At 43.1% G+C, this 15765-nt stretch overlaps 1 long non-coding RNA gene across 3 annotated transcripts in view; it reads left to right on the top strand.

Moving 5' to 3' along the window:
* The first annotated feature begins 6182 nt into the window (after positions 1–6182).
* Positions 6183–15765, top strand: part of LOC136398934 (uncharacterized) — a 54581-nt gene continuing 44998 nt past the window's right edge. For all 3 annotated transcript variants that reach the window (XR_010750070.1, XR_010750069.1, XR_010750071.1), the window contains exons 1-2: positions 6183–6334; positions 15561–15644. This is a non-coding gene — a long non-coding RNA (uncharacterized lncRNA). The remainder of the gene's footprint in view (positions 6335–15560; positions 15645–15765) is intronic.

Genomic DNA, 15765 nt, shown 5'->3' with positions numbered 1-15765 from the left:
GGACCTTTGGATGCAGCTATGTAAGTCAGGAAATAGGACTAAGGAGGTTTGGAATCTATATTTGCCCTGGATCTGGTAATGTACAGTCAAGGTGTTTAAATGTTGAAGAGTATTTCTGCCCTTACTGGGGTTGTGAAACCATTTTCACCATAGACAATAACAAGAAGAATAGGGATAATCATATTCTTCTATCCAGAATAGCCCCCACAGGCAGCTGCCAAAATACTGGCAAATGTAAACCTATAAATACTACCATCATAAACCCTAAAAATGCTGGATGGGCTGTAGGAAAAATGTGGGGAATACGACTCTATGTGTGGGCTAAAGATCTGGGAACACTTATAACCATGAAAGGAATACATACACCCCACTTAAGAATCTCATAGGTCCCTTAGCAAAATTAATACTGCCAATCCCTGTAGCTCCGCTTGTTATGCAAGCACCCTTGTTACTCCTTCCACCAGACTTAAGAGATTTAGCACCATCTGAGGTACCTATACCTACTTTAACTCCTAAATCTCTCCTTTTTAGTATTCTTGATGCAGTACATAAAGTTGTAAATAGTACAAATCCTGATTTGGGAGCAGACTGTTGGTTATGTCTAGGATCTAAACCACCTTATTATGTTAGTCTTAGAATCATACGTAATATTACTTCTAGTAACCAAGAAAATATATGTAGTTGGGAACAACCTAGGTTAACTTTAGGAGATATACAAGGACAAGAGTCTGTTTGCAAAGCCAATCCTATCCAATTTGCAGTTCCCCTTATAAAAATCTGTATGGTAAAACACTTGTTATAAACAATCAGACTACAGGGAAAGGAGAAGCTAAATACTACACAGCCCCCAATGACAGTTAGTGGGCCTGCACAGATGGGCTCACTAGGTTTGCTAACAAAAACAGGTTTAGAGAACAGAATAAGCCTCTATTGTGTATTCTAGTGTATGTCATGCCTCAAGATTATTTGTATGGAGGAAATGAAGGAAGGCTATTAATGCAACCACCTAGCACGTTGTCTCATTGGAAAAGAGTCCCAGTTCTTGTCCCCTTACCAGTAGGATTAGGATTAGCAGGAACAGCTGCAATTGGGACTATGGCATTAGTAAAAGGAGAAATTCAAATATGGCAATTAAGTAGTCTAATCAGTAATGATTTAGAAAATATAGAGCAATCTATCTCCAAGTTAGAAGCCCAAGTAGATTCCTAAACTGAAATAGTTTTACAAAATTGAAGAGGCTTAGACTTACTTTTCTTTCAACAAGGTGGTTTATGGTGGCTTTAGGAGAAACGTGTTTCCATGCTAGTAATTCTGGTGAAATTAAAGAAAGCCTATCTTTAGTTAGGACAAACATAGAAAAAAGAAGAAAAGAATTTGAACAATCAGAGAATTAGTTACAGAAAATGTTTAGTTGATCAGTATAGCTCACTACCCTATTGTCTGCTGCAATCGGTCCTCTTTAATTTTATCTTGTCTGATATTAGGACTGTGTTTAATCAATTTTATAACAAGGTTTGTTTGAGAAAGGATAAACTCTATCAAATTAATGGTAATCAGAAATCAATATACACCTATACAAGAAGATAACAATGAAAATGAATCGATTTGATTAAATTTTAATTAAAACCAGCAAGGAATAAAATGTAGAAAAGAAAGGGCTTCTTAGCATAAGTAACTTTTTAGCAGAACTCAATTTCTCTAAAACAAAGAGACTTTTGGCAGAACTTACTTTTTCTAAGACTCTCTACCCCTGGCCTTGAGGCTGGTTTCCCAGACTGTGGCCTTGCTTGGGCTGGTTCTGCAAGGTTACAGGTGTTCCCAGAATGTTTCTCCCTGAGTTAATCTTATAGATAATCCTCTAGATAAGTCTTGTAAATAAGCTTGTTTCACTGCTCTGTTTTACTGCTAGCCTCCCCCCCCCCCCGCATCAGTGTGTAATTCTGTCTTTTTTTTTAAAATTTTTTTTTAAAATTTTTTTTTAAATTTTATTTATTGATTTTACAGAGAGAGGAGGGGAGAGAACAAGAAGTATCAAGTCATAGTTGCTTCACTTTCGTTGTTCATTGATTGCTTGTTGTATGTGCCTTGACCGGGCAAGCCCAGGGTTTTGAACCGGCAACCTCAGCATTCCAAGTCAATGCTCTATCCACCGCACCACCACAGGTCAGGCTGTAATGCTGTCTTAAAAAGCTGACTTCAAACTGTGCTGGGGCCACATGATTTGGATGACTTAGCTCTCCTTGTGGTCACTGGCTTTAAAATAAAGACTCCTTCATTTGGCTAAGTTGTGTGGCAAAAACATCTGTTTCTCACGGTTCCAATACAACAATGGCTATAATGGCATTGTGCAGGGCTGGGCTTGGCTACAGTCTGTGCCTGGCAGGGAAGGGAAGGTCTGTTGGTGAGTGTGATTCCCTGACCCAGAGCTTGGGGACTGCCCCAGAGGGTGCATCTGGGGCTCAGAGTTTGTTTGAGGTTCCCAGGACCCTCACTCCAGGGGTTCTTTCCTGCAAGGTGTACACAATGGCTGAGCAGGCAGCACCATTGGGACTTATGTTGAGTTGATATTTCCGAGGGCAGAAGCCCAGGGGAGTGTTCAGGCCTGGGCTAGGGCTCAGCTGCTGGGAAATCCACCGCCTTAACCTGGGCCTGGTAGGCAAGGGAAAGAGTGAGGACCAGGTGAGACCAGGGTCCACTTGCGTAGACTGGGGTAGGGCCATGTGGGACAGGGACTGTCTCTGCTCCACCTATCTGTTAATACCTATCAAAAGCTTTATGTTTCTGGCTCTGTTATGAACCAGGAGGAGGTAGATATTCAGCACAGCCAGGGTGCCCTCCTGACCTCTTCAGAGCACAGCCCCAGGGCCTCTGTATGAGGAAAGATGGGCCCCAAGAGACTGTGTTCAGCCACAACCCTGACTGGACCTGCCCTTGATACCTATTCTCCACAGAGGTGACAGATCCCAGGGTTCTAGACAACACATTCCCTGGGTCTGGTGATGGCATCCACTGGACAGCTGCTGCCTTGCCCCTGGGGTGTGGTGGGGACTGCCCACTCTGCCTGATGTAGCATTTCATGTGTCTTGTGTGTGTCCATATGATAAGGTGCCATAGAATTGCAAAAATTGTTAACATTAGTATTTTAAAAGGAAGAGTCAGGCCCCCTTACCCCTCCTTTCTGAAAAGAAAAAAAAACCCAGAGAAAGAGATTAAAAGGGCAAAAGTTAGTAACCAATCTTAGTTTAACTGTAGTTCTTTGGAAGGACTAAGGCCACTTGCTAGACAGCAAAGATAATAAAAGTTATCTGAAAACTTCCTCTTCCCCATCCTTAAGAGCCTTTAGGAGACAATGTATACATATCTTAATTAAAAATTCCTACACTGATTCTAACAATTCCTGCCCTCCTGGAGTCCTGAGAGTGACATATACCTCTAGACCAGTGGTTCTCAACCTTTCTAATGCCGTGACCCCGCAATACAGTTCCTCATGTTGTGGTGACCCCAAACCAAAAAATAATTTTGGTGGCTACTTCATAACTGTAATTTTGCTACAGTTATGATTCAGAATGTAAATACCTGATATGCATTATATATTTTCTGATGGCTTTAGGTGACCCCGCTAGGGTCGCGACCCACAGGTTGAGAACCGCTGCTCTAGACAAAGGGATCATGAGCCCACTCCCCTTGGTTGAAAAACCTGCATTCTGTAGGTTTTTATATGCTTTTTAATAATTATTCCTTTTTGCCTGACCAGGCGGTGGCGCAGTGGATATAGCATCGGACTGGGATGCCGAGGACCCAGGTTCGAGACCCCGAGGTCGCCAGCTAGAGCATGGGCTCATCTGGTTTGAGCAAAACTCACCAGCTTGGACCCAAGGTCACTGGCTCGAGCAAGGGGTTACTCGGTCTGCTGAAGGCCCGCGGTCAAGGCACAACTAAGGTGTCACAATGCGCAACAAAAAACTAATGATTGATGCTTCTCATCTCTCCATTCCTGTCTATCTGTCCCTGTCTATCCCTCTCTCTGACTCTCTCTCTGTCCCTGTAAAACAAAACAAAACAAAACAAAACAACAAACAAAAAAATAATCATTCCTTTTGAAATCCTTTATATGTATAAAAACTTGTAAACTAAGGAAGTGGGGACTAGCTTATTAGGAATAATAAGCTAGCCCCAACACTTTTAGCAAAGGTAGTTTCATTTAGCTTCTCTCCTTATCCTAAGCTAACCATTTCATTGTGGCAACAAGGATGGGTGGTAGACACTAGAAGATTTGGGAATGTCTTTGCTGAGAATGTAAAACAATGATCACTACTGTGTTATCTTGTGGTCTTGATGTGTAAGAATGCTTTTTCCTTTTAATAGATCCTCTAGATCAGGGGTCCCCAAACTTTTTACACAGGGGGCCAGTTCATTGTCCCTCAGACCGTTGGAGGGCCGGACTATAAAAAAGAATTATGAACAAATCCCTATGCACACTGCACATATCTTATTTTAAAGTAAAAAACCAAAATGGGAACAAATACAATATTTAAAATAAAGAACAAGTAAATTTAAATCAACAAACTGACCAGTATTTCAATGGGAACTATGCGCCTCTCACTGACCACCAATGAAAGAGGTGCCCCTTCCGGAAGTGGGGCGGGGGCCGGATAAATGGCCTCAGGGGGCCGCATGTGGCCCACGGGCCCTAGTTTGGGGACCCCTGCTCTAGATAGATGTTGTAAGCTTGTAAGTAACTGACTACTATACCATGCTCTCCCTCCTTACCCACCCCAACTGGTATGTGATTTGGTCTATAAAATCAGCCACAGAAGGCCCTGGCCGGTTGGCTCAGCGGTAGAGCGTCGGCCTAGCATGCGGAGGACCTGGGTTCGATTCCCGGCCAGGGCACACAGGAGAAGCGCCCATTTGCTTCTCCACCCCTCCGCCGCACTTTCCTCTCTGTCTCTCTCTTCCCCTCCCGCAGCCAAGGCTCCATTGGAGCAAAGATGGCCTGGGCGCTGGGGATGGCTCTGTGGCCTCTGCCTCAAGCGCTAGAGTGGCTCTGGTCGCAACATGGCGACGCCCAGGATGGGCAGAGCATCGCCCCCTGGTGGGCAGAGCGTCGCCCCTGGTGGGCGTGCCGGGTGGATCCCGGTCGGGCGCATGCGGGAGTCTGTTTGACTGTCTCTCCCTGTTTCCAGCTTCAAAAAAAAAAAAAGAAAAAGAAAAAAAAAATCAACCATAGAATGGTAGGGACTTGCTACATGATTTGGAACCATGCCCCATGTAGCTTGCCGGCTAATTAATAAACTCAAAATTTTATTTGGATTTGGTGTCTTTATGTAACCCATGGATTCAGTACTTTAAAACATCCAGGGTGATGTGTGTGAGAAAGATACGTGTTTGTCATGGGAGGGGGGGCCAGGCTGGAAGATGAGCTCCCAGCCCCTTTTTTCTCCCCCTTTACCAGGCCAGGTTCGCTGGTGTCCTGTTTTGGTTGAGAGGCCAGTGTTGCAGCGAGGCTGGCATGGGGTTCCCCTCACTGGCCCCCTAGGAGGAGGTGTGCAAACTGACTGGGCTGCCTTGGGCTCCACTGTTCCCATTTTATTCAATTTGAAGGAAATTAGGGATCTATAGAGAGGGATATAGCTGGTAATTAAGATGATGTAGATATAGAATTTCAACAAAAGTTAGCCAGGATTAAAAATCTTTTGAATAATTTAATTTAACAAGTTCAAATAGCATTAAGTACAATTAATAAGGTTTGAATCAAACCCCTGCAACAAGTCCTGGATGCTCCAGCTCATGTCACTGGCACTGGAGGACAAGGCACATTCAGGGCACCTTGGGCGTCTTCTGGGACCCTGTCTCCCTTCCCATCCCCAGGTAGTGCCCTGAGGCTTTAACAGAAGAGTGATCAAAGGGCTTGCTTTGAGGCCTGGAAGGAGCATTGTGTCCTGCAGAAGAGGAAAGGCTCCCAGGGGGGTTTTGTAGGGAATTCCCAGAAATATCCTCGGGCATTTCTGGATACTTTAAGGACTACCCACTCACGCCCCTCCAGATTGTATTCCTAGAGAAACCCCGCTCCCCTAGACGTGGGACTCTAGGCCTGAACTTGTCCACTTGTCCCCTCCCTTCTCCAACCACTAGTCCTGCTGGAGTGCGCCTGCGCGTGCCCCTCCCCCTTCGCGCTCCCTCCCGGTGCCCACAACTGAGTCCGCAGCTTGGCCACCTGCTTGTGAGTCCCGGCCCCGGAGCCAGGCCAGCAGGCAGAGAGTGCGGACGCGGCGCGGGGCCAGCGGCGCTGAACTGCCAAAAACCCCTGCCTGAGCCCGGTGAGGGGCGGACGGTGAGTACAGCTGCTGCTGGGGGGACCGCTGGGAGCCGCCAGCTCAGACCGGCGGGTTTCCGCCTTCCGGTCCGCTGGGCGGTGGGGGCGGGGGCGGCACGTGGGGGCGCCGCGGCCTCCCCACTCCCGGCAGCGGGGCCAGGTTGGTGGGGGGTAGGGCACTGGTGCCCAGGATGGCCGAGGCCATGCTCTGCCCCCAAGTGGCCGCTGGTCCGGGCAGCGCCGTCCCCTCCGGCGCCCCTCCTCCCGTGGTGCAGTCCCTGCCGGTCCCTTTCGCATCTCCTTGCCGCCCGCTCGGCGCGTCCCAGAGCCATCACCGTCAGACCTGCGCCCAGGCCGCCTCTGGCACCCATGTCTCGGCTCTGGTCCCCTTCCTGCCCCCCTATGGAAAGTGAACCTGGCCAGGTTTTCCCAGGACCCTGGAAGGAGCAGGTCAGGTCGTGTAGAGGGGACCCGGGCTGTGCCCCTGACAGGTGCTTTGTTCCACTATAGCCCAAGCTCTACGCGGATCAGGTGTCCCTGATTCGACTTCTCTGTGCAGTGGGACACTCCTGCTTATCAGCAGGGCTGGCAACCTCTTGGAGACTACTCTTGGGGCGGCTATGAGGATTCTACTTAGTGCCGAGACCCACTGCCACCGGAGGAAAAACACGACCGACACAGAGTAGCAGTAATCACACAGGCAGTTTATTACTCACAAATCCTTTTGGCGTGCCTGGGTACAGCCTAAGGGGGCCGTCATCGTGCTCCTCTTGGCTGTCTTTGGTCAGAGTTCAGAGCTATGTGGAGATAGTCCACATCAACGTTGGAGTCTGGGTGACTACTGCAGCAGGGGGAGCCCTTAGCTTTAGAACCTTTTCTGGCCAACCTACTTTTTTATTTTTTTTTTATTTTTTATTTATTTTTTTATTCATTTTAGAGAGGAGAGAGAGAGGGAGAGCGAGAGCGAGAGAGAGAGAGAGAGAGAGAGAGAGAGAGAGAGAGAGAGAGAGAGGAGAGAGAGACAGGGGGAGGAGCTGGAAGTATCAACTCCCATATGTGCCTTGACCAGGCAAGCCCAGGGTTTCGAACCGGCAACCTCAGCATTTCCAGGTCGACGCTTTATCCACTGCGCCACCACAGGTCAGGCTGGCCAACCTTCTAATAGGTGTCAATCTACAGGATTATCACCTCAAACCACCTTTTGGGAGTTCCTCGCAGGGAACCCCCTTTTATGTTAATCTACTGAAATGTTTACATCAAACCACTTTTTAAGATGTTCTTATTATGTTAACTTACAAAGTTATGACACCAAACCACTTCTTATCTATGTATAACTTCACACACACACTAACTGGGCCCTGCTTGAAAGTCAAGTCTGTTTATCACATCTGCACCAACTATATTAATTCCTATCCAAATGGCATAACTTTAATTTTGATAATTACTTTTAATATTATTTTAATTATTTTTATATATCATTCATATTTTTTTTTACATTTCTATATATTTAACTACTATAACATTATATTACTACAACATGCTTCTCCTGGGAAAGCACCTTGCCCGCCCCAGGAGCTGGTTGGGGGCTGTTCTTCCCCTTCCTTGGCCTCCCTGCTGCCGATTCTAGAAAGGGACCTGGGTCCCAGTGATCTGTCTGCTGGGTGACAGGAGCCACCACTATGAGCCTCCTCGATCATCACAGCCCTGCCACCTGCACCTGAGTGCTACGAGAGGAAGGGATGGCATACCAGTGAGCAGAGGGGGCGGGTGGCAGGCAGCAGGCGAGGACTTGAGTCCTAGTGTTCTCAGTGTTGGGAGATTATTGACGACTGATCAGCCTTTTACTAGTAATCTGTCCAGATTTCCTATTGTTTCATTACTTTGTGAGTGGCGTAGTATTAAAAATTTATCCTCTAGTTTGGCTAAGTTGTTGGTATATGTAAAGCCAATATCCACGGCCACCATCACAGCAGCCTAACCCATGCAGGTTCGCATTGGATTCGGACAGACATTAATGAAACAACAGAGCCACGAACTGGTGGGCCATCATTTTTAATCCTAGCTTGCACCAGCAGGCAAGTAAAAACACACACTGGGCTCCGAAACCTACTCATTCAGTGCTCACAAAGCTACTGACTTATCCGAGTTTCCAAGAATCAAAGGTTTCTAGCTCACCAGACTTATTCACCTGTGTTCCCCATCGCCTTCCTTCTCCCTGCACAAACTCTGCACAAACTGTTTCTCTTTCAATACTCCACCATCTTGGCTGCTTCTCCTGGCCTCCTCCACATGGCCTTTCTCTGCTCTTCTTTCTAATGCTAATCTCAGGAACTGAGAGAGCAAGCTCCCAGTCTGCCCCACTTTATAGTACAGAAATCAAAATCTTTAATCCAATATACAAAATAGGGAAGTCTCTAATACAGAGTCACTTATCTGAGGCATGATAGGATTGCACCACCTCACATTAAAAAGAGTGGGAAAGGCTTAGTCCTAAAACCAAGCCCCAGGCTACAAGGATCCTGCCTGCCCACAGCCCGCCCCAACACACATTAATATCACCTGGGTGACGGGCTTCCACGTGGGCAGCGCCATCTTTAACAAAGTGAGCATAATATATTTTATCTGCCCAACAGTATATAATTGTTCATGGTAGTTGCTCATGAGCCTTTGTATTTCTGTGGTATCAGCAGTAATGTCTCCTCTTCATGTCGAATGTTTTCTCCATGGCAGTCCTCACTTCTCTTGGTGAGTTTAGCTAAATGTCAATTTCTAAAAAGATATTTTCAGAGAATCTAGTTTTACTTTCTTTAAATTTTCTATTTTTCTGGTCTCTGATGAAGGGAGAGAAACCAGAAGAATGCAGAGGAGAGAGTGACCTGAAATGTCTGGGGTCTTACACTCTAGCCTGTGACCTCAGTGTTCTTGAATTGTAGTAAGTTACCAAAAAGCTACAAAATTAGTATTAATATTTTAGGGAAAGAAATGTGAAAGTTTCCTGGCTTGCAGAAATGTACTGTGTAGGAGGCTCCCTTCTACTAGGAAGCTTAAAGAGCATTTTGTTAATTTGGGCTAGGCGTGAAGAGAAATTTTGTAGTATGATTTTATGCTTATGTGATTTGCACCAAGTCAGAGTGGCCAATAGCATTGTATTGTAATTGAAGAGGGGAAAGAGATTTAGATTCCCTTCTTTCCCTCAAACCTGTAAGGAAGCAGGTAAATAGTTAGCCAGGTGCAGGAAGAGAGAGATTGAAAAAAACCTTTTCTTATTTGATGAGCCATTTGCAGGCATTTATCCCCTAGTGCCATGGAAACTACCCCTCCCCTCCTGAAAGCATGTAGTTAATGTATATATCTCTAAACAAAGGAATGGCAAATGAACACTAGAAAATTTAGGAATATCTTTTAATATGTGCAATAATATTTTTGCTATTGTGTTACCTTGTAAGTTTTGATATATAGAAATGTTTTTATAAATCCTATAGACAAATGTTGTACGCTTGCTAATGAATTGTGTCCCATCCCCCTCCTCCTTTTCCTGCCAGCCTGTGTGTGTGTGAGAACAAAGGTATATAACCTGCCGCAAGGGCTGTGCCAGACACACACAATTTGGGTCTGCAAATGCCCCGTGTTAGTCATATGCGGCCGGCATATTTAATAAATCTCCTTTAATAAAACTCCTTAAGATTCATCTGGACTTGGTGTCTCTACGTAAACCCACAGAATTGAGGTACGGGTACTTTACAACAGACTGAGGGAACAAGGGCAAACAGAAAAGTTTGAAAAATAACACACCAGGGTGTGGACCTTGCTTGTTATCCTTTAAATCAGGGGTCCCCAAACTATGGCCCACGGGCTGCATGCAGCCCCCTGAGGCCATTTATCTGGCCCCCGCCGCACTTCCAGAAGGGGCACCTCTTTCATTGTTGGTCAGTGAGAGGAGCATAGTTCCCATTAAAATATTGGTCAGTTTGTTGATTTAAATTTACTTGTTCTTTATTTTAAATATTGTATTTGTTCCTGTTTTGTTTTTTTACTTTAAAATAAGATATGTGCAGTGTGCATAGGGATTTGTTCATAGTTTATAGTCCGGCCCTCCAACGGTCTGAGGGACAGTGAACTGGCCCCCTGTGTAAAAAGTTTGGGGACCCCTGCTTTAAATGAACTGCAGCTCCAGTAAGAAGAATGAGTGATAGGATTATCAAGATGGGCCCTACGGCTACCTCTCCCCTTCCCCTCCCTAAGACATGAAAATCCTCTAGGTCTGCAAACAAAGAAATCGCCCCCCCCCCCCCCCCAACTGAGGAGGACTGCAGGGGGAAGGGAGCCAGCAGTGGTTAACTGCTTCCTATAGTTCTCTGAAAGGGTGCATGAGGCTACTTGCTACACAGAAAGGAAGATTAAATTTATTGAAAAATCCCTTCCTCTCTTTTTTCCTTAGAAGTTTTTAAGACCTTAATTTGTAAACTCCAACACTTAATATCTGACCTCACCTAAACCTCCTCCCATCCTGAAATTGTTTGATTGACATGTACCTCTAAACAAAGGGATCAGGAGCCCCTTGTGTGTAAACCTGTGATCTGCAAAGGATATATGAGATCTAACTTCAGAAAGCACGTGTTTGGCTTGCCTCTTTAGGATGTCACGCTGCTCTGCCAGCTAAATCAATCCTACTTCCTTTAGCAAGTTGTCTGGGCGTTTTTGTCCTCCTTTGATTCCTGCAATACTATTTCATTTATTTTTGTTCTAATCTTTATTTCCTTTCTGCTCACCCTGGGCTTTATTTATCCTTTTTCTAGTTCCTTGAGGTATATACTGATGTGGTTTGAGGTCTTCCTTGTTTCTTAATGCAGACATTTATTATTATAAACATCTTTTTAAACTGTATTTGATGCATCCTATAGGTTTTGATATGTCATATTTCCATTTTAGTTTGTTTCAAGGTATTTCTTGTGTAAAGCCAGTAGTCACAGCCACCATCACAGCCGCCTGGCCCATGCAGGTTTGCATTTGATTCGGACAGATGGTAATGAAACAACGGAGCCAAAAACTGGTGGGCCATTACCTTTAATTCTAGCTTGCACCTGGTGGGCAAGTAAAAACACACTTGGCTCCAAAACCCAGTGCTCACAAAACGACTGACTTATCTGATTTTCCTAGAATCAAACGTTCCTAGCTCACCAGCCTTATTCACCTCTGTTCCCCATCTCCTTCTCTCTACACAAACTGCACAAACAGGCTTCTCCTTCAGCACTCTGCCATCTTGGCTGCTTCTCCTCTCTTCCATGTGGCCTTTCTCTGCTTTCCTACAGCATGGGCTTCTCATAGAATGTAATCACTCTTCTCCTGGAACAACGTGATCTCTCTTCCTTTTAAAACCTTTTGGCGCGAAAGCCCTCCCGAACACATATTAATATAATCACGCCCATTTCAAGCAATCACCTGGGTGGCGGGCTTCCATGTGGGCAGCGCCATCTTTAACAAAGTGAGCATAATATATTTTGTCTGCCCAACATCTTGATTTTCCTTTTGATTAATTTTTGACCAATTGGTTGTTCATGAGTGGTATGTTGTTTAATCTTTATATATAAATTTTTAGCTTTCCTTCTGTTACTGATTTCTAGTTTCATATTGTTGTGATCAGAAAAGATACTTGAATGACAATCTTCTTAAATTAGTTGACACATTTTGTGACCTGTCCTGAGATCAGACCTGGAGAATGTTCTGTGTGTACTTGAGAAGAATATGTCTTCTGCTGCTGTTGGATGCAATGGTCTGTATATGTCTTTTGGGTCCATTTGGTCCAAAGTGTTATTAAGGTATTTTATTCCTTATGGATTTTCCATCTAGATGATCTACGGTGTATTCATTGTTAAAAGAGAGGTATTGAATTCCCCTAGCATTGAATCGTTGTCTATTTCTCCCTTTATATCTAATAATAATTGTTTAATATATTTAGGTTGTCCAATATATGGAGCATGTATGTTTATAATTATTACATCTGCCTGATAAATTGATCCTTTTATCATTATGTAATGACAGTATTTTTTTGTTTTGTTTTAACAGTTTTTTACTTCTGGTCTCTTTTGCCCGATGTAATTATAGCTGCACTCTTGGTTCACATTTACATGGAATACCCTTTTCATTCCCTTGACATTCAGCTCATGAATGTCCTTTAGGCAGCATATAGTTGAGTTTTGTTTTTTATCCATTCAACCACAGCATATTTTATCTGGAGAACTGAAACCCTGTACATTTAGGTAGGTAAAGACTTACTATAGCCTTTTGTTAGTTGCTTTGTGGTTGATTTGTAGTTCTGAAGTTTCTTTCTTCTGAAGTTTCTTTACTATCTTTGTGACTTGATTTTTTTAATAGTATTATGCTTTGATTCATTTTCTTTATTTGTTGTACCTATTAAATACTATGACTCTGAGGTTAACCATGTGGCTTTTATTATATGTTATAGTTATAATTATCAACTTTAATAAGCTGATAACTTCAATTTGTCAGAAAGTTCTACCTGTTTTCCTGTCGCCATAGTTTATTCTAACATCCTAATGTATATCTCTACATATTGTGTATCCATTAAAATAATGTAGCTATAGCTATTTTTAACACTTGTCTGTGAGCCTATATGCTTCAGTTCAAAGTGATTTATTTACACAACCCATTACAGGATTAGAATATTTTCTTGTATTTTTGTTTTTATTGAAGTATGGTTAACCAATTATATGTATATTAGTTTCAGTTGTCCAACATAATGATTTGATATTTGTATACACTGTGAAGTGATCTCTGCAGTAAGTCTACTTAACTGTCATCACCATACATAGTTACAAAGAGAATTTTCAAGTTCTAGTCTCTTAGTAGCTTTCAAATTTGCAATACAATATTATTAACTATATTCCCATGACTTATTTATCTTACAGGTGAGATCATATGGTATTTCTTTCTCTGACTTAATTTCACTTAACATAATGCCAGCAAGGTTTATCCATGTAGTGACAAATCGCAGGGTTTTTTTTTTCTTTTTATGGCTGAATAATATTCTGATGTGTGTATATATACCACATTTTCTTTATTCATTAATGCATTGATGGACACTTAGGTTGTTTTGATAACTTGGCTATTGTAAATAACACTTAAGTGAACATGGTGTGCATAGATCTTGGTGAATTAGTGTTTTTGTTCTACTTAGATCAATACCTTGAAGTGGAATTACTGGATCATGTGGCAGTTTTATTTTTAATTTTGAGGAAACAATAATGTTTCCCATAGTGGCTGCACCAGCTTACATTCCCGATAACACTGCCCATTCCCTTTCCTCCTCACCTTTGCCAACACTGTTCTTTCTTTTTGATAATACCCCTTATGACAGGTGTGAGCTGATTCCTCTTTGCGGTTTTGATTTCTATTTCCCTGATAATTAGTGGTGTTAAGTACTTTTTCATGTAGCTGTTTGCCATCTCAACCCATTTTGTTATTGGGTAGTTTGGCGAGGCTTTGCTATTGTGTTGTATGAGTTCTTTATATAGTGTGTAGATTACCCCTGAGGCATAGATATGATTTGCAAATTTTTTCTGACTTTTAGCAGGTTGGCTTTTCGTTTTGTTGATTATTTCCTTTGTTGTGCAGAAGCATTTTATTTGATGTAGTCCCACTTGTTTATATTTGCTTTCCTTGCCTTTGCATTTTTAGTATGAGATCCAAAAATAATCATCAACAAGACCTATGCCTAGAAACTTATAGCCTGTATGTTTTTCTAGGAATTTAATGGTTTCTAAGCTTATGTTCGGATCTTGAATACATGTTCAGATACATTTGTGTGTGGTGTAAGATAGTGGTCCAAGTATATTCTTTTGCATGTTTTTGTTCAGTGTTCCTGTGGTGCAGCTGTGTTTGGCTTGTTCTCTGGTTTGCCGACTGCAAGCACTTTGCCTGATTGGTACATGAGTGTGTGGCAGTGCCACGTGCACAGGCGGATTAAGGCTGGTTGAGGCCCCAGGTGCAACTGTGCATGGCCTGTGCAGTGTAGTATGTAGCGTAGTAATTGGGGTTTTGCTGGGCCCTTCAGAAGTCGGGGCCCAGGGCATGCACCCAGTGTGCCCGCCATTAAATCCACCTCTGACTGCGTGTGTATAGTCTATATCAGGGGTAGTCAACCTTTTTATACCTACTGTAAGGTATTTTTCCCTGCCGAGAAGGAAGGAAGGGGCGTAGCCACCAAGTGTGGAATAGTAAAGGCTTTATTTAGTACAGAGTGTTTCTTGGACGAGATTCACTGGCTCAGAAGATGGAGGTCAGGAAAATTGTGCATGGAGAAACCGCGTGGGCAAATTTAAAGGGGTCCTCTAGGGAAGTCGGGCTAATATGATGTAGTGAAATCTCACCGACTGATAGTCAGTCGCTTTTTTTCCCAAGGACTCCTGGGAATTTTCTTGGCATGCTTGGTTGTGGGCGCTCCTAGCCAAAGTTCACAGGCCTGATTTCCCCACGTGACCTTTCCCCATTATCCACTGATCTTACACGTACCACCCACTTTCGTATCTCTATTAGTAGTAAAATTTTCTAAACACCCACCAGTTCCACAGTAATGGTGATTTATAAAGTAGGGAAGTAACTTTATAAAATTTATAAAGCAGAGTTACAGCAAGTTAAAGCATGTAATAATAATTACTTACCAAGTACTTTATGTCAACTTTTCGCTAAGTTTGGCAGAATAAATCTTTATAAAACAACTTACTATCTTTTTATTTATACTTTGGTTGCTCCGCTACAGCCCACCATAAAAGCTGGAACGCCCACTAGTGGGCAGTGGGACCAGGTTGACCAGCACTGCTCTAGAGCATACTGTTATTCCTGTGCTCATAAAAAAGGGTTCAGGAGATAAATTTGGAATCCTCCCCTGGCCTATGATTGTGCAAGGTTTATTTTTCCTTATAAACATTTTTGTTACTTGAAAGAAGAGAAGCCTAGTAATTGGCATCTGTGGTCCAAATTTACTGTGAGAGCCACATGGTTGAACAAACCTGATTTCTTAAGTCACAATAATATTTCAAGTTTGTGTACTTAAGAGGAAGCAAAGTTTTAGGGATTATTAGTAACAACAAATTCTTTGATTGAAAATACTTTTATAAATTATAGTAGAGATTATTCATACTATGCAGAATGCTATTCCAGTCTTTATAGCTTATTCATATCTGGGAAATCATCCGAATTCTACTGTTTGGTTGTTTTCTCATCCCAGATTACCACCATGAAGTGAATAAGATCTCAGAATTCAGCAATGATCTCAATGGAGAGAGCAAAGAGACACAACCCACTTTTTTAGGTAGGTTTCTGTATCAATTTCTTAGCAAAACAATGTGTCTTTCTGCAATTAGGGGAGAAAAGGGACATGTCTGACATGGATGATGATGTTCTTTTCAACACCTTGTATTTTACATATTGCC

Source organism: Saccopteryx leptura, chromosome 3, assembly GCF_036850995.1.
Source record: "Saccopteryx leptura isolate mSacLep1 chromosome 3, mSacLep1_pri_phased_curated, whole genome shotgun sequence".
Lineage (NCBI taxonomy): Eukaryota > Metazoa > Chordata > Mammalia > Chiroptera > Emballonuridae > Saccopteryx > Saccopteryx leptura.
The sequence above is the reverse complement of the archived record's forward strand: the minus strand, read 5'-3'. Positions and strand labels throughout refer to the sequence as shown.